Source organism: Antechinus flavipes, chromosome 4 (assembly GCF_016432865.1).
Source record: "Antechinus flavipes isolate AdamAnt ecotype Samford, QLD, Australia chromosome 4, AdamAnt_v2, whole genome shotgun sequence".
Taxonomy (NCBI): domain Eukaryota; kingdom Metazoa; phylum Chordata; class Mammalia; order Dasyuromorphia; family Dasyuridae; genus Antechinus; species Antechinus flavipes.
Window position 1 is genome coordinate 341,912,603 of NC_067401.1, and position 24,233 is coordinate 341,936,835.

Here is a 24,233-nt window from a genome sequence, read left to right on the forward strand (position 1 = left end):
CTCTGATTGTCTCTCAAATAAAAAAAATGGAAAGACAAATTGAAGAATGATTGTAAAAGGCTATTTCTTTTTCAGATAAGATAACTGAACACAGAACTCCCCCAAAACAGGCTTAGTAGTAGTTTAGTGAGAGTAAAATATTTGCTGAAAATATCTATTATCTCTTACACCTTGAATAATTCATTGATTTATTATTTTTAATTAAAATTTCAATATGGGGATTTTAGCATACAAAGAACAGAAGACTATGTGAAACTGTTAACAGGTTTTTATAGTAAGATATTTTATATTAACATAATAGTAATAAAACTGGTCTTCTTAATCATTTCACTCTCTAAGACACTTTAAGTCTATTGTTCTCTTAACTAGTACAGCCAACCTTCAAATGAACAGTGTCTTATGTCATGCAGAGATCATTTTATCTTACAGAAGCTTCCAACAACTTTTGAAGACATTTCCATCAATACAAAGCTTTTAAGAAAGTAAACATATACAAAATGAAACATGAAAAGTAAATTGCTTAATTTAATCCATTCAACCTAAACTATGAATGCCACTGGTATATAATCTTTCCTTCAAATTTAAAATTTGATATTAACAAGAACATTTCTATGACAAAAATAATTCTTCATGAAAAAGTTGTCACTCATCAAATAGAATGATTCTTTGCAGCTTAAAAAAAAAGCTACTATTTTTAGAATAGTGGATAAACAACTAAAACTTAAGTTATGGTAATCAATAGTAAAAAGTAGCAAACCAGAAAAGACCTCATTATTATTAAAGTGTTTATATGTTTTAAAAGTCTTAGTGAAGTTATAATCTACATATGTATATTTAGTGCTTGCTTTAGAGGAAATAAAATACAACTTCTCATAAAAGAACACCCTCAAAACATATAATTGAATGAGCCAATTTTTTTTAACTTTTGTATTTTCTCATTTGGTTTGAAATGACCTTAATATCAGCTCATATCATCATTTTAATAATATCAGAATCAATAAAATTTTAACATTGTTTGGAGATTCTACAATGTGGGGGTTGCCTCTTCCATATATCACTCTTCTGGAAACAGTTAATACTTGTCTCCAATTTTTGATCCTCATGGAGAAGACTAAAGGCTAAACACTATGCCAAGTAAAAATTTTTAAAAATCTTACAGTGAAATAACTATTGGCAGTTTGGGGACATTTCAGTCACTTAATGAACTTCTTTAAGTGATATCTTTTTTTCACTAGCCTCCTACATTCCTTATTCTGTAGCACAGAATATTACTATGCATAACAAATGCAACAAGTCATCAGAAATAAAGGCAAATTTTAAAGGCCTACTAATCTTCTGCTTTGTGTTTTAATATTCATTTCCTCTTTCCTTTCTACTATTTGTACTTTAACTTCCTGTTTGTTCCTTCTCACTCCTTAACCTTAACCAGTGGTTTATATTTCTACAATGGAGTCTCTCTCCCCTAACCACCCCCACAAAAAAACAAAACAAAGCAAAAAAGACTATTGGAAAATGTCACTGTTACTTTTGTTTGCATTTCAAAGGTCCCAATTTTCCTATTGAATTTTAGAAGGTGATTAGTATTTATCCTCAGTTTTCATTTTTTTTTAAATAAAAAGCACATTTTTATAAGATGGAGAGAGTAGAAATCAATCAAACCCCAATGGCATAGAGGTAGCACCTGTTTTGACTGACAGCCAGTTTTAAACCCCCTTTTGTAATAATTTTTAACAAATGCCAGCAGAGAAGTTTCTTTTCTTTAAACAGCAAAATGTTCAACTAATTAATTAAGTAGTACATTTGCCATTCTGATGATTACTGCCTTTCTTGCACAGTACAGCAAAAGGGATATTAAATTTTGAGCATTTTTATACTTAAATTTTCAGTCATTCAACAAACAATTATTAAATGCCTTATACCATTAGGCACCACAGTGGAATGCAAAAGCAAAAATGAAACACTTCCTGACCTTAAGGAGCTTAACCTACAGAGCGAAAAGAGCTTGTGCATATATAAGCATAGATCAACTATATGAAAGGAGAAAGAAATTGTTATTGTGGGATAAAGGTGGGAAGATACTCACAAGTGGAAGGACTAATCAGGACATCAGGAAAAAAGATTCACATAGAACATTATTGTTTGAGTTTATTCTAAAAGGCAAAAGAGAGAGAGAAGAGAATTCCAGGAAGGAGGGGAAACCACAGGCAAGATATAATAAGAGATTAACAGACAATTATAAGAAATATTAAATAAGGCCACTTTGATTAACTTGTGGAACACGTGAAAGGGAATAATGGATAATAAGGCTGGAGAAATAGAAAAGGGGCAGGCTGTAAAGAGTTTGAAGTACTTAAAAGATGATTTTATATTATGATCCTGACCAGATTTTTCTTGATGTAACTACATTCTTAAAGATACAACAATATATCATAGTTATATCTCCTTACAATATCATGATTACATACTTCTTTCTATAGCTAACTGTATCTTAAATGTGCAATCAGTACTTAGAACTATTTTTAAATAATATATAACAAGCCTTCAACTTTAAAGCCATTCTGAAGGGGAAGATAAAGGACACAAAAATGAAATGAAGATGTCTGAGCACAAGGATTCACTCTTAAAAAAGAGTGGGGGAACTAGGAAACCTTGACTAATGGCGTTGATATATACTATTGTGCCCAATCTTAATCCTCACTTGGGCTTTTCCCATACTGCGTTGGCTTTTTAGTTCAGTCCTTGTTTTGGGTTTTACATCTTTCTTAGTCCATAAATCCCTAATATATCTTTCCTTCTTATTTATTTTTTCTGGTGGTGGTACAATAGATAGAGTTCCAGGTTGAGAATTAAGAAGACTTCAGTTCCAATCTCATCTCAGAAACTTAGTAGTTTTATAAGTCCCTAAGCCTTTCTCAGTTTCAGTTGCCTCATCTGTAAAAAGAGAATAAAAATACCTACCACAAAGAGTTGGTGTGAAGGACAAATGAGATAATGCATGTAAACTATTTTACAAACCTTTAAGTGATATTCAATGCTATTATTAGTATTTTTTTCCCTAAAAAGAAATGACAACTCTTAAGACATTACTAGCTCAAATATTGCATATTCAGTAGCCAAAATTAGATTTCACAGTAGCAAGAAGCAGATACAGTAGGAAATGAAAATGACTCCACTGAGGTATAAATCCATTTTGAGGGAGGTTTTCCAGACCTGTGATTTTATTGGCAAAAGGAATTTTAGGTAAAATATCTACAATTTATTATCTTGGAGAGTTGACTGAAACACTAAAAGGTTGTTATTTACTTAATGTCACTCTAGAACTGACTTTGTCCTGATTGACTGGATGGGTTGATCAATAAGCATTATCAAGCATTCTACTAGGTGACTGGCACCTTGCTTTACTGGTGAAGATAAGTTTTTGCCCTTAAGCAGTTTACATTCTAAAGGGGAGGGGGGAAAGACATACTATTCATATACAAGTATATAGAGAATTCATAGTATGTATTTAAGAAGGTACTTTAGAAAGTGTAGGCACTTACATCAGGAAAGGCTTCACATAAAAAGAAAATCTTGAACTAAGTCTTGAAGTAAAACAGGGATTCCAAGAGGCAAAGAGAAAGGAATGTTTCCTTAACTTTAAGACTAGCTTTCCATCCATTACTCTTGTCTTTTGCTACAGATCCACACTCATTTTGAAACATACTCAGCACAAACAGAATAGCCAGATTTCAAGAACAATAAATCGGATGTCTGACCAGATGTTTCTGTCATTACGTTACTACTGCATAGAAATGTAGCCTTCCCATTCTCTCCGTATGTGTGTATGTGCGTGTATCTGTCTTTCTCTGTCTGTCTGCATTGTTTCTGTATGTCTATCTCTGTGTGTCTGTGTCTGTGTCTCTCTCTCACATCTTGCAGGATTTTAGGATATCCTACAAAAAGCTTTAAGTTTTAAACAAAAATTCCCATTTAGAAAGACAACTGAATTGGTCATAAATATGATCCTAAATATGAAGAACTTATGTTTAGTACTGCCTTCAGGACAAAGTTGGACCAGATTTTTCTTGTGGTAACTAAATTCTTCAATATTTTTAAAGAAACAGCCATAATTATATCCCCTTGTGGTATTATGATTACATACCCCTTGCTATAACTGTGTTTTAAATGTGTGATCAGTACTTAAAATACAAGAGCTTCAAATTGTACTATATGGTGCTAATGATACTCAGCTGGTATAATTTCTGAATAAACAACAATTATCATTTTTTTAACAAAAAAGCCCACACACAATAAAACATAGATAACATTACATTTTAAAACCAAGTAAATATGTGGCCCTCAGTGACTATAATATATAAAATTAGTGACCCCCACTTCTATTTAAATTTAACATGTATGCAACTGGTACTCTAGGCAACACTTTAAGATGGAAAAAAAGGGTCCCAACAAGCACAGACAGTTTTCTCATCTGAGAGTTCTCTATGCCAATAAAAACACAGGTTCAGTTTCTATTCTTAGTCCTCCCCTCATTATATTTACTTGACTTTTATGTTTCATTTGGCTATTTATTTCCTTTATGTTTTCTTATTGAAAATTTGGCCAAGATTATTCAGCTAATTCCTCATTATTATACTCTTTAAAAAATAAGGCTCAAGAGAACCTTCCCTAATATAGCTTAAGGATTTTTTTTTTTTTTTGGTGTGGTTTTCAATAGCAATGAACATAAATAAACATAGGGTGTCCCAAAAGTTCTAATGAAGTTTTAAGCTTTATGAGCTTACAGATATTATGGTTTTACTACAAGTTTAAGTTTCAATGGTTTAAACCTGCACTAAAACTTTTGGGACATGTTATAATTATATTGGGGAAATTCCACATTTTTATTAAGATTAATCAACAAACTCTAGATTGAAATTTCTTCAAAAACTGAATTTGAGGCTCCTGTATAGAGGTAAATAGGCTCCATAAATTGAGTTAAACTTTCTTATAGTTTGTATTATCTATTCCTAAAATAGCCAAGCTAGAACAATTACTTGTCTTCTTTAAAAAAATCCGTTCCCATTTTTTTTCTTTTGGATTTCAATGTGTATGCCCAATATTAGGATTCTAATTCATTTCAATTTAAAAATTATAAAAGAAAAGTAATAATTTAGTACACTTTTTGTTAAACTGAAGTATGAAGCAAGTTTTTCCCCTTCCTAGAGATGAAAAGATGAAGACAGATCCATTTTTTTTTCAAATGTTTATATAAAACATCTATTTGAAAATATATCTATGATTAAGTGCTTACTATATGCAGCAAATTGAATTATTTAGTATGATAGATGCAAGGCTAAGATAAGGCATAGCTACTGGGTGCTATTTGTAAATTTTGGCACAGTCAACCTTTTGTTAAATAGGACAATTATCCAATTTGTACTTAGAACTTTGGTTTCCTCTCTTTGTCTCTTTGGTAGATTGAGTTTACTTCTTTCCCCTCCTCCCCTCTTAACACAGGATAGTTTAGCAAAAGTAACAAACAAATGTACAATTCCTTTATGTTCATTTGGATCTAGAATCATTGTGACAGCTCTATTAAAGGCAAGAGGTAGAAGGAAGCATTGAAGTTATTAAATGAAGTTACTAAAATACAGCTTTAGAATGACTGTAGACTTAATTTATTCAAAAGACACTAGTACTCCACTGCTATAAAGAGCCAGAAGCTGACTGTTAGGTTCTCCAAAGGAAGAGTTTGAACTGTCACAGATCTTATAAATTCATCCCAATTTTTTGGACTCAATATAAATGAGCTTCTGATTTTATAAATCACCTTGGGCTGAACTTAAAGGTGTCACTGTGTATAAAGTCTTTCCTCCTCCACACTTAGGATAATACTTACATTTAAAAAGCAGAAAAGAGTATCTGTTTCAGCCTTCATACACCTACACATATATGTATATACATACACACATATGATGAATAGTGTGTGGGGAAAGGGTTTGTGATATTTATCTCACTAGAAATTTTAACTATTTCTTAAAGGAATGGCTTATTTATAAATCTTTACACTGGAGATTCTTAACCTGGGGTCTACAGACTTGGGAGTCCAAGGTTTTAGGAGGTAGGTGACCTTACACTGAAGAAAATACTTCATTTTAATTAACCTTTCATTGAAATTTGCCATTTTTTTCCATTATGAAGGCAGACAATAAACGTTCTCTGATAAGAAGAGGCCCATACCTTTCACCAGATTGCCAAGGATGTCCACCATACACAAAAGGTGAAGAACCCTGCTTAAGGCAGACAGATACAGCTTTATGGTTCACACTTCAGGGAGCGTGAAGATTCTCAGCTATCCTTAGATGGTACAGGGCCTGAGGCAAATCACATGGCTTCTTTGTTTTCTCAGCTCTGCCAATGGTTTTATACTGGTGAAATTAGTTTCAAGTGAACTTCAAGTGAGACTTGAAGGCAAAAAAGAAAAATCATAGTTTGAGGGAAGTAAATACAATTGGGGAAAGGTAGGCTCACCTGCTTTGTCCAACTTGATAATACCCAGGGTTCGCCATCCAATTTTGTGTATGTGTGGACCTCAGGTCTTTCTTTTTCTTCTTTTAAATTATTAGTTTCCTGTCTGGTCTTCTCCCCACATCAATTGCCTTTTTGGATTGCAACAGATTGATTATAGCAGGGGACGCATCCTAGAGGGACTCTTGATTTTGGTTCAATTTGTAAAATACTAGTACTGTATAGCACTTTTGCGTGGTATTCTATTACTTTAATCATAGAATATTGGAAATGGAAGAGTTTAGCTAATAAATCCTCCCCAATCAAATTAGCAGTCCCCTTCACAATATCCCTGGCAGATATCCAATATCTGCTTAAAGATTTCCAGGCACATGGAGCTTACTACTTGGAGAAGCAAGCCATTCACTTATTGGCAGCTATAATCATTAAAAGGTGCTTTATTTGGTTAATCCCCCAAAGTCCTCTTGTTGAATTCTACCTACTGGTCCTAGTTCTGACTTTTTGTGTTATATAGGACAGATTCATATATGACAATCACACAATTCTAGAAAACAATTCTAAATCATATTTTCTATAGATTTACAAATAACTTTCTTCAACCACTTATCAAATGATAATTTCTAGACACATCCTTGTTTCTTTCCTCTGACCACATACCATTCCTCTATGTCCTTTTTAAAAAGTGGTAATCACAATTGTACAGGGTACTTCAGATGTGATCTTAACATATTTATTGACTCAACACAATTACTATTGCTCTAATTCAACCTAATATATTAAGAGTTTGTTTTATTTTGTGTTTTTAAACATACATAATAAGGAATTTAATAGTTTGTGTGGAAGTCTTTTTTAATAGTTGTGAGCTATGATAATAGCTTTTTCATCACTGAAGAGCAAGAATCTGTTTTATAATTTGTATCTTTTTAACTAGATCTGTGATTTCATAGAACTGTCTCTATGAATGTAATCAGCAACTTTTCTGCAATTTATAAACTTAAGATAGTTGCCTGGGGCACTGTGATTCAAGTCAAATTAAACATTTGTAGAGTGTCTGATAGATACCAGGTACTGTTCTAAGTGCTGTAGATATGGAGAAAGGTAAAAACTATCAAGGAGCTTATATACTAACGAGGGAGGCGAGACATAAATATTTAAGTACATACAAACCGAGTGGATGGAAGGTGTTCTTTGAGAGGAAGATGTTAGCAGCTCAGGAAGAGAAATGCTTATGACAGGGTGGGACCTGAATTTCCTATTTTCCTGACTCCAAGACCTGATATGTCTTTATTACACTAAATTGCCTCTTGACTTCTACTTATTAGTCTTAATTTTGTCTTCCAGAGCAACAGGGAATAAATCTCTTCTTATTTCCTTTTGCAAACTCCTTCAGATATTTAAAGACTATTCCTTATGTCATATCAATTTTCCTTTAGCATGTAAAATAGCCTCTCTTAGCTGATATCCTCTAGAGATTTCAATTATTTCACACGACATTACTATCTACTTTGTCTATATCCTTCAGAAACATAGAGCTGGACATAAAACTGCAGACATGTTCAGTCTGTATTCAGGCCAAAGGAGCTATCACTCTTTAGTATAGATTTTGTAGTTCTACTATAATGCAATCAAAGTTTTCGTCATGTTTTCTTTTGTTTTATTCTTGTTCATTCAGATTGAGCTTGGAGTCAATTAAAGCCCGAACAATTTTTCCCATGAAATCTTGTGTGACACAAAACACTGATTTATTATTTTTTTCTGGGGGGGGGGGGAAGGACACAATAGTTTTGATATTGTATGAGCAAAGTTTCATATGAACTCCTGGAGTTTTGAAAGCACACCCCTTCAGAGGAATAACCTGAGCTATGATTCAATCATAGAATCTCAGAGTGGAATGGGACCTCCAATTCCATGTAGTCCAGGGGTTCTTCACTTTTTTGCTTGTCACGGGCTGCTTTGGCAGTCTGATGAAGCCTTAAGATCTTTTCTTCAAATGTTTTTTAAAAGTATAAAACAAAGTAAAAATAATAACAAAGGAAAGCAATTATTTTTATTGAAATATAGTTATCAAAATATTAAATAAGTTCACAGACTGAAAATTAAGAATTCTGGTCTTGTTCAGTCCATGTCTTCCCAAGAATCCCCTCTATAGGAATGCTAAAAAAGAGTAGTCATTCAGCCTCTGGTACTTCCCCAAAGCATCCCATTCTGTTCTACTAATGGATTGCTCTAATTATCATTAAGTTTTTCCTTATATCAAATGTATTTTTTTTCTTTGTAACTTCTCATCCCTAGGGACAATAAACACATTTAATGCTGCTCTCATGACAATCCCTTCAAAACTTTAAAAACATCTCTCCTGTTTGACAGTCTTCTCTCTTCTAAGTGAAAAATCTTCAGACCCTTCAACTTTCATACATGATCTTTATGCTTCTCATCATTGCCTTCTTCCATATTTTGCACAGCACAATACCCTTCATAGGATCACAGAAATAAAGTTTGAAAAGATCTTAGAGGCTAGTTAACCCTACCTGCATTTTACAGGTGTGGAGCTGAGGGTTGGAAAGGTAGATGCCTTGCCCAAGGTAACAAGTATTAGGTGGCAAAGCCAGCTTTCAAATCTAGATGTCCTAGCTCTAAATTAATTTCTCTTTCTGCTTTACCATGTTGCATCCTTTCTAAAAGGAGTTCAATACTGAATGTGATTCTTCAAATGTGGTCTAATCATGGCAGATCACAGTGGAACTCTTACCTTCTTAACACTAGATATTATGCCTCTCAAAGCAGTATAAATTATATTAGTTTAGGTTTCTATCTCCTGTCTGCCTTTTTGACTTTGTCTCTTTCTCTCTTTTTCTCATTTCCTGTCTTTCTTTCCTTTTTTTTTTCACTCTCTTGATTTCTCTCATTGTCTCTTTCTTCCTTTTTTTCTCTCTTTCTCCCCCCTCTCAATTATCTTTCATTCTTTTTCTCCTATTCTTTCTCGGTCCCATTTCCTCCCCTCCCTTCTCTTGGCTAAAGTCTGAAAAAAAAAGAAAAAAAAAAACTGTTCAATACCTTGAGAGTGAGAGGAAGGGGATGAAACAGGAATAAAGTCCTCTAAAAGATGACTATTGATCATTGGCTTAAAGTAGGTTGGTTACTTCTGTCATGGAGGTTGGGGAGCCCTGGAATTAAGGCTGGTCAGGTAATGCCCATTTAGAATAAGCAGAACATTTCAGTATAGAATCTCATACTGGCATGTAGGAAGTAGACTTAGTAGAGGAAATTTATGTCATCCTGGACCACATAACAGAGAAGAGAGGATCCAGTGAAATTAAAGAAGTACCAACAAACATTTATTAAGCACTTACCATGTGTTAGGCTATGTGTTGGGAATAGAGAGGCAAAAATATGGTCCCAACCCTCAGGAAGGTTACATTCTAGACGAGTAAAAAACTGTACATATATGACTTATTCAGTATAAACTGAAGGTAATCTCAATGGAAATATCTGTAGTCAAAGAATTATGTCAACTCATCCTGGGCAGAGTAGGAAAGTAGGAAAGTAGGAAAGATCTTTCCAGACTATTTAAGTAGATTTAGTTATGTTCCTTGGATTTTTATTGTCTCTCTTTTCTTAAAACATTTAATAAGCCTTAACCTAACAGAAAGATAGGATGCAGTTTCCAAAAAGAAGGGAAAAGGTGTAGACTAATGGAAATGGGATAAAGAGAGAGGGAAAAGGTATAAGGGAGAAGATAGGAGATTAAGTAATATAAAGGCAAATTAAGGAGGAGAATTAAAGTAGAAGAGTTAGGAGGAATAGAAATAAGAGATACATACAGACACAATAACAAGGATCAGGAGTAGAATTTATTAGAAAAAAAAAGTAGGGGTAGTAATCACTGATCTTAGACAAAGTCTAACTGAAAGATTCAATTAAGAGAGAAATGTACTCTATATGTCAACCATATTAATCTTGTTTTAAATGCATGTCTAGGTGTATATATAAATGTATATTGTGTATATATGTGTGTATATAGATATATGTATGGGGTGTGGGTATATATGTACATATACATATATATACGTATATATGTAGTTATATATGTATGTAATTATGTATAAATATCCCATAATTAACTGGCTTGCTTGGGGAAGATAGGAAGAATGAAAGGGAGAAAAAAATAAAGTATACAGCAGAGAGCAAATGAATAACCCACAAAGAAACAAAGAAAAGATGGATAGCGGGGCAGCTAGGTGGTGCCAGCAGATAGAGCACCAGCCCTGAAGTCAGGAGAACCTGAGTTCCAATGTGTTTTCAGACACTTAACACTTCCTAGCTATGTGACCCTGGGCAAGTCACTTAACCCCAATTGCCTCAGCAAAAATTAATAAATAAAATAAAATAATGAGGAAGAGAGTAAAGTAGTGCTGAATTTTAACTCAAGAGAACTGAAAGGTAAGGTGCAAATCTCAATTCTTCCTATCTATTTGAATTTGGGCAAGTCACATTGCCTTTTTAGGTCTCAATTTCCTCACTTGTAAAGTGATGGAATCATGATAGAAAAGATCAAAAATCCTTTTTCAGCTCTAAATATATAATTCTGTATCATCATTTGCCCTGAATGAGTATATATTTGTAAAAGTGTACTACTATTACCCAGTGACTTTTATTACTAGTCTTTTCCAGTAAACAACCAGAATAGGATTTTGAGAGGCCTATTACCCAGTATATAAAAGTAAACATCTCCATGGAGAACTATATTCAATTTGAAGCAAATCAGATGAGCTGATATTTCTCAAATACAAAATATTAATTAATAATTCAGATTTTTAGAATTTCATTTCATGGAAGTAGTTCTACAATTTTATAATTTAGGTTAGAAACCAAAATCCACCTTCAAAAAATTATGGGTTTCCAGTCATTATGTAACTGAATATTGAAGAATAAATTGTCAACAAGGATACAAATTGGAGTAATTAGGAGAAGCCTCTGTGAATGACTAGTTTTATTCTTTTCATGCATATATGAGATGGTAAATCAAATTTAGTTAGCAAAATATTACAAATTTTATATTCTTCAAGACCCTGTTTGGATAAATGAAAATGAGTTTAAATTAGCACCCTAATTTATTTCTATAATGGATATTTTAAATTTCCCTCCTCTCCCTCCCCCTTCCCCCCCCCCCCCCAGGTAATTAAACTATTCATTTCCCTTGCAATCTTTTTTTTTTAATTAATGTTTTGTTTAGCAATTTTTTTCCTCAAAGGTAGTAAACTTTAGCCAAAGAGCTCCAAAGTATTATAAATTCTGGGTAGGTAGATTTGGAATTAATGAGATTTTACTATATTAGATGTTTAAAACTCACTGGATAATAATTTAAATTTTATTTTTCTTTAGATAACTTTTTTTCCTTTGGCAGGAAGTTGGGGTTAAGTGACTTGCCTCAAGATTACATGGCTAGGAAGTTTTAAGTATATGAAGCCAAATTTGTACTCAGGTCCTGAATTCAGGATCAATACTCAATCCATTGCGCCACCTAGCTGCCCTTCAAATAACTTTTGAAAATGATCATACTTAATAGTTGTTTTGTTTCTAAACATTTTAGCCTTTGGTGAAAATTTACTAAATTCCTGACATTTTTTGGAGAGGCATGTTAATTAGGAGTACAGAAGTAGCCATTTAAACTATAGGTACCTTTAGCAATTTAGAACATATGTAGGTTTCCTGGTAATGTGTAGGATGGGAATCTGATTTGTTTTTTCCTGAGATTTTGCAGACAAAGAATTTTTTTAAAATTCCAGCTTGATATGCTTTTATAACTGTATAAATTATAAATTCATTCAAATAAAAGATTCATATTTATGGATAGAAAATCTTATAACTCATTATTCATAACTACTAATCCTCTTTCCATAACTCTTATGAGACTTAGAACTACTTTACCATAACCCCTGGTTAGAGACAAATCTGTCAACTCTTAAATTTAGACTTCCTCAATGTAGTTTCATATCTAAAAATCCAAAAGGGGAATAGTAAAAATCAAATACTTAATGATTTTGGATTTCCTCTAAAGGCCCTCACAAATTAGGAAAAATAGGTATAATAGCAGCCAGTTTAAGAAGTCATGGCAGCTTTAATACACTAATTTAGTCTCCAAACTTTAGAGTTATTTATTCTGTTCTGTACCAATTGAGCCAGTGTCTTGGCTCAGGTAGAGTGAGTTAGTTCAGTGTTTTGTGTCACAAAGCGCTTTTTTTTTTTTTTTTGCTTGTCTACATTTGTTTGTTTAAATTTAAAAGTGTCCTCACAAAATGTCAAGAATTCTCCAAGTTTCTTTCTTGATCAACATAGGTAGAATTCATATAGAATTAATTTTAAAAACCAGTCCTTAGTACTTAAAATTGATATAGTTAATAAAAGCATGTATTTTCTATGAAGCAAAAATGGTTTAGAATATTAAAAGACTTTCATGATATTTATTAATTTGGCAAAATAATTTTTTTTGGCTGTTAAAAGTATTGAATGATTTTTTTTTTCCTTAGTCACTGTGACATGTAGAATGATCTTGCTGCCTCTGTGGTAAAAGTTTGTGTTTTTCTCTGTTAGAAATTTGTAATATTTCAGATGGTCTAGGATAATGAGACAACCCTGGAGATGATATGAATTTTTTTAAACTCAAGGATGCATTTATATGTACTTATCATCCCTGACTTTTATCATAGTAAACAGATAGAGTGCAGTGCTTTTAATGTCATGTAACATTAAGTTCATTTATTGCATTTTTGATAGTCTTTGCATGCACACTTAAACTGATGCCCTTACTGTTACTGTAAGTAGATGTAAGCTGGTGGGGGGGAAAAAAAAAGATTCTCTGCAGAAATGATAGAAAGATTCCTTTGCTTTTTTTTTTTCTCTTTCTTTTTATTGATAATCTTTTTTACATCATTTCCCAACATAAATCTCTTCTTACCCCTTCTTGAAGAACCATTCCTTATAGCAAATAAGAAGATACACACACACATACACACTCTTCAGCAGAGCTAAGCAGCACATCAATCAATGAAATCCACCATGATAAGTAGTATCCCAAATCCACATTCCCCCCTTCTTCAAAGAATCATCCTTTGAAGGCATTTTCTCCTATTCCCCTTTAAACCCTATTTATCCCAATTTCTGAATATGTAAAATGGGGATAATAATAGCATCTACCTCCTGGTGGGTATTGTTGTGATGACCAAATATGATAATTGCAAAATATTCAGTACAGTATCTATCACATAGTACACATTTTAAAAATGATATTAATATTAGTAGTAATTATAGCATTCTATTTCAATTTATTTGTTGTTGCTGGGATTTTTTCACCTCTTGTATATGTTATTTTCCTGATTCTACTTACTTTACTTTTTATCATTTTAGAGGTGTTCCCATCATATTCATTGTTCATTATTACATAATAATATTTCATTATATTAATGCTCTGGTATTTAATTCTTCATCAATGAATTTCACTGTTTCCAGTTATTTGCTATTCTAAAAATAGCTGCAGTAAATATGAGTTGTTTTTTTGTTTGTTTGTTTTGCTTTTGTTTTTATTTTTAAATTACGCCCTTCTTACAGTACAAGCTTAGAAGTAGAATGCCTTAGTCAAAGGGAAAGAACATTTTAGTAACTTTTTTTTAAAGCATAATTCCAAATTGTTTTTCATAATGATTGTATCAGTGGTGAGCTGACCAATCCCATTTTTGTTGTGATTTAAAACTTTAGAGTTGTGATTTATATTTCCTTTTCCTTTTTATGAGATTAAATGCTTTACCAAATTGTTAAGGAGATATTTCATAGATCTAGAAAAACTAATAATGGAAAGAGTTCTTTCAAGGAATTATAACATATTTACATCGTATCTTATATTTTAATACTTTAAGAATCTATGGTTTTCTTCAAAGTGGACTCTTCCTTCAACAACACAGATTGTACTCTCCTGTCTTATAAGACAGTCTACTATTGAAGTAAAAACAAAGTTCATACACTACTAGCCAGCCATTTTTGATGATGAATCTCAGAATACTTTGCTACGCTGATGTCTGGTCAACAACAACGAAAAAATCATTCATTGGCCCATTATCAGAGTTTTCCAGCATGGTAGAGCTTTTGTTGCATTTCCTGCCTGTGGTCTTAGAAAATCAAGAGTCGTCTTCACAACAGAGTAAGATAGAAGAGGAGAAGTATAAGAAGGATTATACTTCTTATTTGAGAGTAAAATTTTCTATTCTAGTCTTTATATGAAAAATGCTTGAAAGTCCTCTTTTTCATAAAATACCAATTTTCCCTCCTAAAAGATTATATTCAGTTTTTCTGGATAGGGGATTCTTGATTGTAATCCAAGCTTCTTTGCCCTCCAGAATATCATTCTAAATCGTCCAATCCTTTAATGTAGAAGCTGCTGAATCTTGTGTTAGCTTGACTTGTAGCTTGACTACAATATTCCTGGGGATTTTCATTTTAGGATCTCTTTCAGGAGGATAACCTACTGATAGATTTATTCAAATTCTACTTTATCTTCTGGTTTAGAATGTTGATTTTTTTTATTTGATAATTTCTTGAAAGATGATATCTGGGCTTTTTTTTTTTTTTCAGGTAATCCAATAATTATTAAATTTCTCTACTGAATCTATTTCTGGGTCAATTGTTTTTCCAATGAGATGAGTCACATTTTCTTCTATTTCTTCATGTTTCCGATTTTGTTGATTGTTTCTTGATTTCTCATAAGGTCATTAGCTGCTACTTGCCCAGTTCTGACTTATAAGGAATTATTTTATTTAGTAAGTTTTTGTATTTCCTTTTCCATTTTGTCACTTCTACTGGTTAAAGACTTCTTCTCTTCAATGAATTTTTATATTATCATTTTCCATTTGGCCAATTTTGCTTTTCAAGACATTCTTCTTTTCAGTGGTTCTTTGAACCACTTTTTTCCATTTGGCCTGTTCTGGTTTTTTAAGGCATTATTTTCTTCAATCTTTTTTTGTGTCTCCTTTATCAAGATAGTGACACTTTTTTCATGATTCTCAATTTTCCCTCTACCTATCTTGAATTTCAAAATCATTTTTGAGTTCTTCCATTAGACCAATTAATAATTTTTCTTGAAGGTTTTAGATGTAGGACCTTTGATTTTATTATCTTGTTTTTTTTTTTTTTTTTTTGAGTGTGTGTTTTGATCTCCTTTGTCACCATAGTAACTTTCAATGGTCAGAATTTCTTTTTCTATTGTTTGCTCATTTCCTGCCATTTCTTGACTTTTAACTCTATGCTAATGTAGGGCTCTGCTTCCCAAGTAGAAGGGGCACTGTCCCAAGCATCAGGTTTTTTGTGCAGCTTTTTTAGAAATTATTCTGGGGACCTGTAAGTTTTTGAATCTTCAAAGGTGATATGATCTAAGAAGAAGTGTGCATATTACTCTTGTCAACCCTGGAATTGTAACCAGAGTTCCTGCTCCTCTGTTGCCTCAAGCTGTTCTATGCTAGGACTCCTCCTTGTACTGGAACCAAACCTCAGACTTACGTTCCAAATTTACATATAGGCAATGTTACAGAGTCCTGCTTCTAACAGCAAAGAGACCCTTATAATCTTCCGATCAATTATTTTATCCCCTTTTTGTCTGTGGGCTGAGAAGTCTAGAAACTACTACGTTGCTACTGAGTCAGTCACCACAGGTCTGTTCTAGGTTTGCTGAGATCCAGTCTGCACTGGAGTGTGCTTCTCTCTCACCTGATGCAATAGACCTTTCCTGATGACCTCCTAAATTGTCTTGAAGTGAAAAATTGTTTTACTCTGTCCCTTTGTAGCTTCTGATGCTCAAGAATTTTGTTAGTCACTATTCATAGGGTTTTGGAGGCCTTTGGGGGAGGACTTAGGCAAATCCCTGACTTGACTCCAGCATCTTGTCTCTGCCTCTTATTCTTCTGCTTTTATCTCTTGTACACTTCTCCTCTTTCTTCCTCCTCCTAGCCATGGTATCATCTTCTCTTCTAAGAAGTCCCATGTGCTCCAAAGTGTAAATAGTTCCCTATAGATGTGGTTCTAATTTTCTTTTCTTTCAGGCAAATTGAACCTCAACCTTGATCAAGAGGCAAGTTGGAATGTGGACATTTGGGATTTGGACAACTTATGGCCACTCTGCTTATTTTAATGCATTCAGTCAGGTGAGTAGGATTGTATAATGGATTTCTTCCCTTCTTCAACTTCCCCCACCTCTGGTCTTAATCCCTCAGGCTTTAGTAAAAAGGGGAGAAAAAAAAGAAAAGAGGGTCCACTTTTAAATTATTCTAAAAGCAATGAAGGCATTAATGATTGAGAAGAGAAATCATTGTGGGGAGTGGGGCTGCCTTCCTCATTACTACCAGCAACAATTGCTGGTCAAATATCATCAAAGCAGATAGGCACAGGAACATATGGGGTGGCAGCAGTTCCCAGACCACAAGTCTTGTTTTAAGCCTCACCACAACTACCCATCCCCCACCCATAAGACTGGAAACAACTTCTATAGAAAAAGGGCCAGCCAACCCAACCCTTTACCACCCCCATGGCAGACAAGCCAGCCTACCTGAAGCAGCAAGACACTCTCAGGAGATACAGGAAGCAATATGCATCAGACAACTGAAAGCACTGACACCAATCACCTTGACCACCATCTCCCCTCTGACCCTAATGAAGACAATCCAGGGGCCTGAACCCAAGAACCCAGTGAAGAGCAATGTTTCCAACCCAGTGCCCTCAGTCATACAACCCCTGTGGAGATGCAGCCTGCTTCTGCAGGTGCTACAGTAAGTTATTGAACACCAAGAAAAGAGAGTTCTTGCCACAAAAATTCTCGGCACTTTCAAATAGTTTAACATCAGAAACTGATATGATTTTGTGAGTGAAAGTGACATCAAAGAAGAAGCATTCATTGATAGCTTTGCTGCTGTATCCATAGGGATCATGGGATCTTTCCACTTGACTGCAACTGAAACTTTCCATATGTATTCCCCATTAGTGTGAGCTTTTTAAGAGCAGAGATTCTTAATTTTCTATTTTCATTCCCAGCTCTTAACATACTGCTTTGTACACAGAGAATGCTCGAGAAATGCTTTATTCTTTTGGTGATGAGATGGAAGCCTGTCCTTTTGTACCAAGAACCTGCCTTTAGTACCAAGAACCTAAAAAAGTATGTTTTATTATCCAGTGGGGAATGACTTAAATAAGTAAAATTAAAATAGGCACTATTAAGAGAACTCAAAGCAAATTGGTCTAGAAATTGGAGAAGGCTTCCAAATTCATTTTCCCATGTCATAGTCTATTTCTCACAGTGATACAGATGAGGGATTAAAACAAGGTGAGAGCTGGCAAAGCTCATACCCATACAATATTTGTACTATGGGCAAGGAAGAGTTTAACTAATCTTCTAGATTATGAATTCATAAATACTAAACTCTCTGAAATTAGGTGTAAGAGTCAAGAGGACATACTTTAAGAAACAGTTCATACCACAAAACCTAAACATTCTAAAAATGAGGGAACCTGACTTTCCCTAAGTACATTTTTCATAAATATATTTTTCAATGTCATGCACACAAATGAAAATTTTTGATGCTAGTAACTATCTAAAGAGTAGACAAAACTTCTCATTCATCCAAATAATTTTATAATACTTCAAAAGAACAGGCTATATATATACATGTATATGTACATATTATTAAATTTTGGTATCATGATTACTTGCATTTCATCTATCATAAATGTTTCTGAAATAAAATGATTTACCTAATACAGTTTCTCAGATGCTTCAAATACACTTAACAGGTGGCATTTAATACAGTATTTTGAAAAGCTGGTAGCAAATCTAAGTCCAGATGAACAAAATGTTATATTATAAAAAGTCAAAATAACTATTTCTCAATTCCCCACAAATAAGCATTTGCAAATGCAAATCTATGGTCTAAAAATTGAAAAACAAAAAAAAAACAAAAAACAAAACCCAGGCATCCTGTGAATGCCTCAAATGCAAAGAACTCCAGTCTCAGGAATGGTTAGCTCTATGTTGCCACCAAACCACAGGATTTCTTTTTTTATTACTTGTGGTATATGTCCCAAGAGGAAGAAATCAAGAGAGATACACATGCCACTACTACCACCCTAGCTGGATTGGGGGAACTGCAAAGTTCTGGAGACAAATCTTATTGGGGAGATCTTTAGGAAATGAATAGTATTTTGAAGGGTTCAAAAAATAAGAAAACTCTGTGAGGAGCAAGGTTCAGTTTTCCTTGGAAGATTCTAAGGTTCTACCAAATGAGCCAGGAGTCTTGGCCTCTAGATTGTAGTGAAAGAGAGGGATTTTGGGTGGGGTCCAGTCACTGTGGGTACAAATTTGCCAAGGGTTTCCCTGCCCTTTCTGTGAGCTTAGATCTCTTTCTAAGTTATTGCTGGATGTGGGAGATGTGCTGTTAGAGTGCTCCCGCTTGTGAAGAGCAAGCTAACCATCTGCGGCTTCCCTTGGACAGTGCCTGTCCCTCCTCCATCCTCAAGTCCTCCGACATTTTTCAGACACAGGGAGGTAAGGGAGAAGGAGAAAGCGGCCAAGTCCCTGTACCCTGCTACTGCCGCAGCAAATGAAAAAGGAGGGAGAAGAGGAAAGGTTGAGAGGAGATAGCTATTAAATTATGATTTCCATCATTAATAAAAAGAATCACCATGATACACAACAAGGATCCTCCAAGACACCCACCCGAGCAGCGGCTATAGGTTTAGTGGGCGTTCCTCACCCTCACCCCCTTCCTTGCAGCCGTTCTCTATAAAATTTATTCCATGCCATATACATATGAACTCCTTTTTCTTTTATTAAAGAGAAGAACAAGAGAAAGAATCACCCAAAAAACCTTATATTTCACCACTGCAATAAGGCATCCGTTTGTACAAACCCCCCTTTTCTTAAACACCTTTTCCACGGAATCACTGTTTTTTGCTTTTTTTTTCCCCTTTAAGGTTAAGATCAAGAAAACACACAAACATACTCAGCTTATTTGTCTGCTTGCCATTTCTAATTCCACTCTTATTTCTTTGAGGGAATAAAAATCAGTATGAAATTTCTCGCTTCCTTTCATCTCCTTCCACCCCCGAACCCCTTTTGCCCCATTCCCTGATGATAGCAACCTTGCCTGCTGCTACTGCCGTCGGCTTAGCCCTCACATAAGCAGTAACAGCAGCAGCATCGCTTCACAGAGCAGCGGGGACACAACTGAGGGGTTCCCTGAAAAACCAGGATACCCACCCCATCTCCGCATACCAGCTGGGAAGGGGACAGGCAGAGCTAGGAATGGCAGCAACATTTTAAGATTCAACTTCCCAAGCCAGCGCCTCGGTTCACCCCTCTGCCCTCCTTAAGAAGTAGTAGTAGCGGTGAGGACCCCAGCATCAAGCAGGCTCCCCCGCCCCACCGGTATATTTGCAATTGTACTCTCCGCCCCCTCTTTTTCTCCCCCCTCTTTTTTTTTTTTTTTTTTTTTTTTTAAATTCCATCCATCGGTATAAAGCAGACATTTTGATGCCATTTACTTAGCAACGTTCAGCTTTAAAGGAAATGTCTTACCCACCCGCCTGGAGGTGTGGGCACAGCACCGAAAGGTCCGGGGGGAAAGACTGGGCTGCTTGGTCCTCTAGCGGAGCAGGTTGGCTGCCATCCGCCCAACTTCAGCACCCAGCCGGCAGGGAGAGAGGGAGAGAGATAGACAGAAGGATAGAGGGGAGGGAGTAAGGGGGAGGGGGAGGAGGAGAAGGCAAACAGAGCGCATGCGCCCTACCAGAGCCGTCCCCGACCAAGCACAGCTGGAGTTGCCGCTTCTTAGTCCGGGAGCGCGACGGCGCGTGAGTCACGGCCCCACCCCTCTCCCCGAGAGGGTTCCCAAGCTTGCTCGCTGGCGTTTGGGTCTGCGCCCACTGTGTGGAGGGTCCGGGGTGGGAGTAACCCGGGGGCGAGATAGGGATCTGGAGCCGAGCACTCTGTAGAAAGCGCTCAGGAGGAGCGAGGAGTCCTGATGGCTTTAGGAGATCAACCCTGCTTTCTGCTGTTTAAGACTTGCTCAGGAGACTCTTGAGTTCATAAGCAGCTACAAGAAATGTTCTGTTTTTTTTTTTTCTCCCCCATCCCCTCCTCCGCGTGTTAAAATAACATCATTTTCTTTCAAGAAAAAAGCCGAATAAACAAAACTCCAGCAGTGTTCCCCATAGAAAGCTTTCCCTCAGAGAGGTTCAAGAAAAGGTGCAAAGTTCAGCAAGCGTCCGGTTTTGTGCAGCCATCAACACAACTTGGCTTAAAAAAAAAAAAAAAGCCCTTCTGCTTTATTCACTTACCCAGAAACTGTGACAATCTTTCCCAATAATTGTTTCAGATTGCTGAATATGCATCCACTGTATTATGGTGCACGTGGCCTATTTCAGCATACTGGTCCAGTGTGGCACATAAAGACTATATAGTTCTGTTTAAAAGAAAACAGATTCTTTTACAAGACAATGTTCTGGGGTAAAGCTTCCACTCTTTTAAGAAAGAAAAGTGCTGATGCCTAAGGCCTGGTGTGCCCTCTGGGGACAAGTAGGTAGTCAACCATTCTTGTTAAATGCTTTCTTACAAAAGGGGCCCAGTCTTCCAGAGATTTAATGAATTTTATCCATTTAATCCTCTTCTAGTGTTAGAGTGACTCTAAAATGATCTGATCAAAGCATGAGGGGAGAACAATAGTAATAAATATGTTATTCTCCACTTAGAATATCTGTGCCAAAGACAAATGAATTCCTAAATGGGATGATTAAACTTAATCATCTTCCTGTTTAAACTGGACTTAGGGTCTGTCTGTCTCCCTTTAAGTCTCTTTCCCTCCTCCCCTCCTTTCTCTTCCTCTCCTCTTTCCACTTCTCCCCTTACTTCCTTTTCCCTTTCTTTTCCTTCCTTTCCCTTCTCCCCTCTCTCATGTATGTATACACACACTATATGTTACATATGTATTATATATGTTACATAACACGTAAATACATATGTATATATATAAATACTATATGTTGGAATATGCAATAAATATATTTTCATTTGTATCAAGAATGTTTTTTTTCTGTATATGACACTGAATAAGGTTCTATGCTTTTATATGAACGTTTGTAGTTTTTGAATTTGTATCCTTAAGCCTCAAAATACTGAAATAGATCAAAATATAGAGAACATAAATGTAATTTAAGATTAAATGTGGAAAGAGTTTATTGTTATTATTCAATTATGGCTCTTTTGATTCCATTTGGGGTTCTCCTGACAAATTTACTAGGATTTGCCATTTTCTTCTTTAACTCATTTTATAATTGAAGAAACTGAGGCAAATAAAATTAATTAACTTGATCTGCCTCAAATAGCTAGTGTTTTGAAGTCAGATTTGAATTTGGTTTTTCTTGACACCAGGCAAAGTGTTCTATCCACTGCATAACTTAAGTGCATCATGGAAAGAGTAACCTTCACATTTACACAAAACAATACTGACTTTGCTACCAATACTTGTGTTCAATAGAACTCTCTTTGGAGGCAGATTTGGAGATTGGCTTTTGATTTGGGGGTGTAACCCAAATTTGCAATCTGCAGTTGAATTTGCAGAACCTGTTACCATTGTTGACTTTGTCTCATGGTTATAATTGGCTTGAAGCCTTTGTAGAAAAAAAAAAAAAAAAAAGGCCACTTTCTTCCTTCTAGCTGCATTCTGGGTTGGCCTATATGCTGCTATTGTTTTCCAGATGCACAAAGCTACACAATATTTTTCTTCTGTCTTTCCTGTTTAAGAATTATCCTACTTCAATTTTTCCTATTAAGATTGAATGCAGAGTATACTTTAAGTTCTCAATCCCTAAGTAAAAATTTCAGAAAAGACACAGCCCTTAAATCATATTTTCAATAAAGAAAGGCTCTTTTCTTTGCAATACTGGGGACATTTAGAGAATTATTTTTATTTGTGCCTTCTTTGATAAGTCACAGTTAGTCATGGTCTACAAAACATTTGCTGTAATGGAATTATGCTACTGTTAATTACATTCTACGATTTCACTGATGATATTGCCCTTCAAAATGTTTCACAGGTTTGTTTCTCCTTACTCTTTATCATGTTCTTCATATTCCAAGCCAAATGGGCCTTCTTATTATTCCCTTTCTGTATGTTACATCACATCTTTTGCCTCTGTGCCTTTGTTAAGGCTTTTTTCTCATGTTTAGAATGGTATCCTTCACCTTCTCTCTTAGAATTTCTAAATCAACTTCAAAGCTCAGCTCAAGGGTCACCTATTATATAAAGCCTTTTTCTGATCCCCTTCTTTTGTTAGTGTTTATGCTTACTTCATCCATTAATCCACACATTCATCCATATATATACACACACACATATATAATTTCTTGTCTATCAAATATATTATAAACTCTTTGACCATGGTTTTTATTTTTTCTTTGTATCCCCAGTGAAGAGCATAATGCCTGTCATAAATTAAGTGATTAATAAATGTTTTGAATTGTTTAATCATTTATTCTTTAGCAGGTGAGATGATACTTAAGGAGTTGGACTTTGCAAGATAGAGATAAACACCTTTTAATCTTTATTGTTGTTGAATCATTTTTCAATTGTATCCAACTCTTCATGACCCCATTTAAAGTTTTCTTAGCAATGATATTTTAAGTGATTTGCCATTTCCTTTTCTAACTTATTTTTCAAATGAAGAACTGAGGCAAATAGAGTTAAGTGACTTGTTCAGCATCACATAACTGGAAAGCTTCTGAGGCCTGGTTTGATTTTGGGAATATTAGTCTTCTTGACTTCAAGGCCTAAGCTCTATCTACTTCATCATTTAGCTTTCTTTTAAAGTCCCTCAATTTGGCCTAGATCACAAAGGCCTGTTGTCTCTCATTATATACTTTGGTATTATATTTCTTTCTCAATAGAAATATTGGCTGGGTGGGGTCCAGGAAATTAGAGTTCATGACTGTATTTAGCTCTTTATTGAAAATGGAAATATTTGACTATGGGTAAGACTTCCCTTGTGTACAGAAACTCATTCTTTCTCAGTCTTACCAGACAATAAGAGTATGCCAAATCTGATCCACAGATAATTTTGTATCATCTTCCATGAATATTTTTAATACAGAGTGAATCTGAAGAACAGTAAAAGTTTTTAGTGAACAGCACCTATATTATGGAAGTAGCCAACTTTTTCTGTATGTCAAATACTGAAAAAAGATAGGGAATATAATTAAGCTCAATACAATATATTCACTGATTTCACAGGAACATTTATACCATTATTAATAGGCCTCAGGGAGTTCACCATTTTCAGACTGTTCTAAGATGGCAATTTATCATGTTTAACAGAATAATTTCCCCTTCCTTATTATGTCACACACACCCCTCTTTTTTGGGGGGGAAGTATTTTACTTCTTGTAAATAGAAATAGAAGAGAGAAATGATTAGGGTAGATTTGGAAGATCCTTTCCATTGCTCAAGACAAGGACCTGGTGTCCACTTGGTAGAAATTTATAAAAGCAATTGAAATGTGGATAATGGTGAAGTGTTTTTTCTTTTACTTTCAGCAAGGATTCATCATGCCTCTTAGTTCTTTTATAAATCAAACCTTAAGGGTATTCCTAGAGGAGGAAGTTATTCAGAAGGGAAAATGACATATATTCTACTCTCAATTTA

General features: G+C 34.8%; 1 protein-coding gene across 4 annotated transcripts in view; it reads right to left on the bottom strand.

Annotated features, from left to right (window-relative positions):
- RGS17 (regulator of G protein signaling 17) overlaps positions 1 to 20,294 on the bottom strand; it is a 196,822-nt gene extending 176,528 nt beyond the window's left edge. For 2 of the 4 annotated variants that reach the window (XM_051997974.1, XM_051997970.1), the window contains exon 1: positions 20,118 to 20,207. The gene's annotated coding sequence lies outside the window, so the exon portion shown is untranslated. Of the gene's footprint in view, positions 1 to 20,113 lie in introns of all 4 variants that reach the window. The other 2 variants (XM_051997971.1, XM_051997973.1) reach the window with 2 other exon arrangements.
- Between the last annotated feature and the right edge of the window lie 3,939 nt (positions 20,295 to 24,233).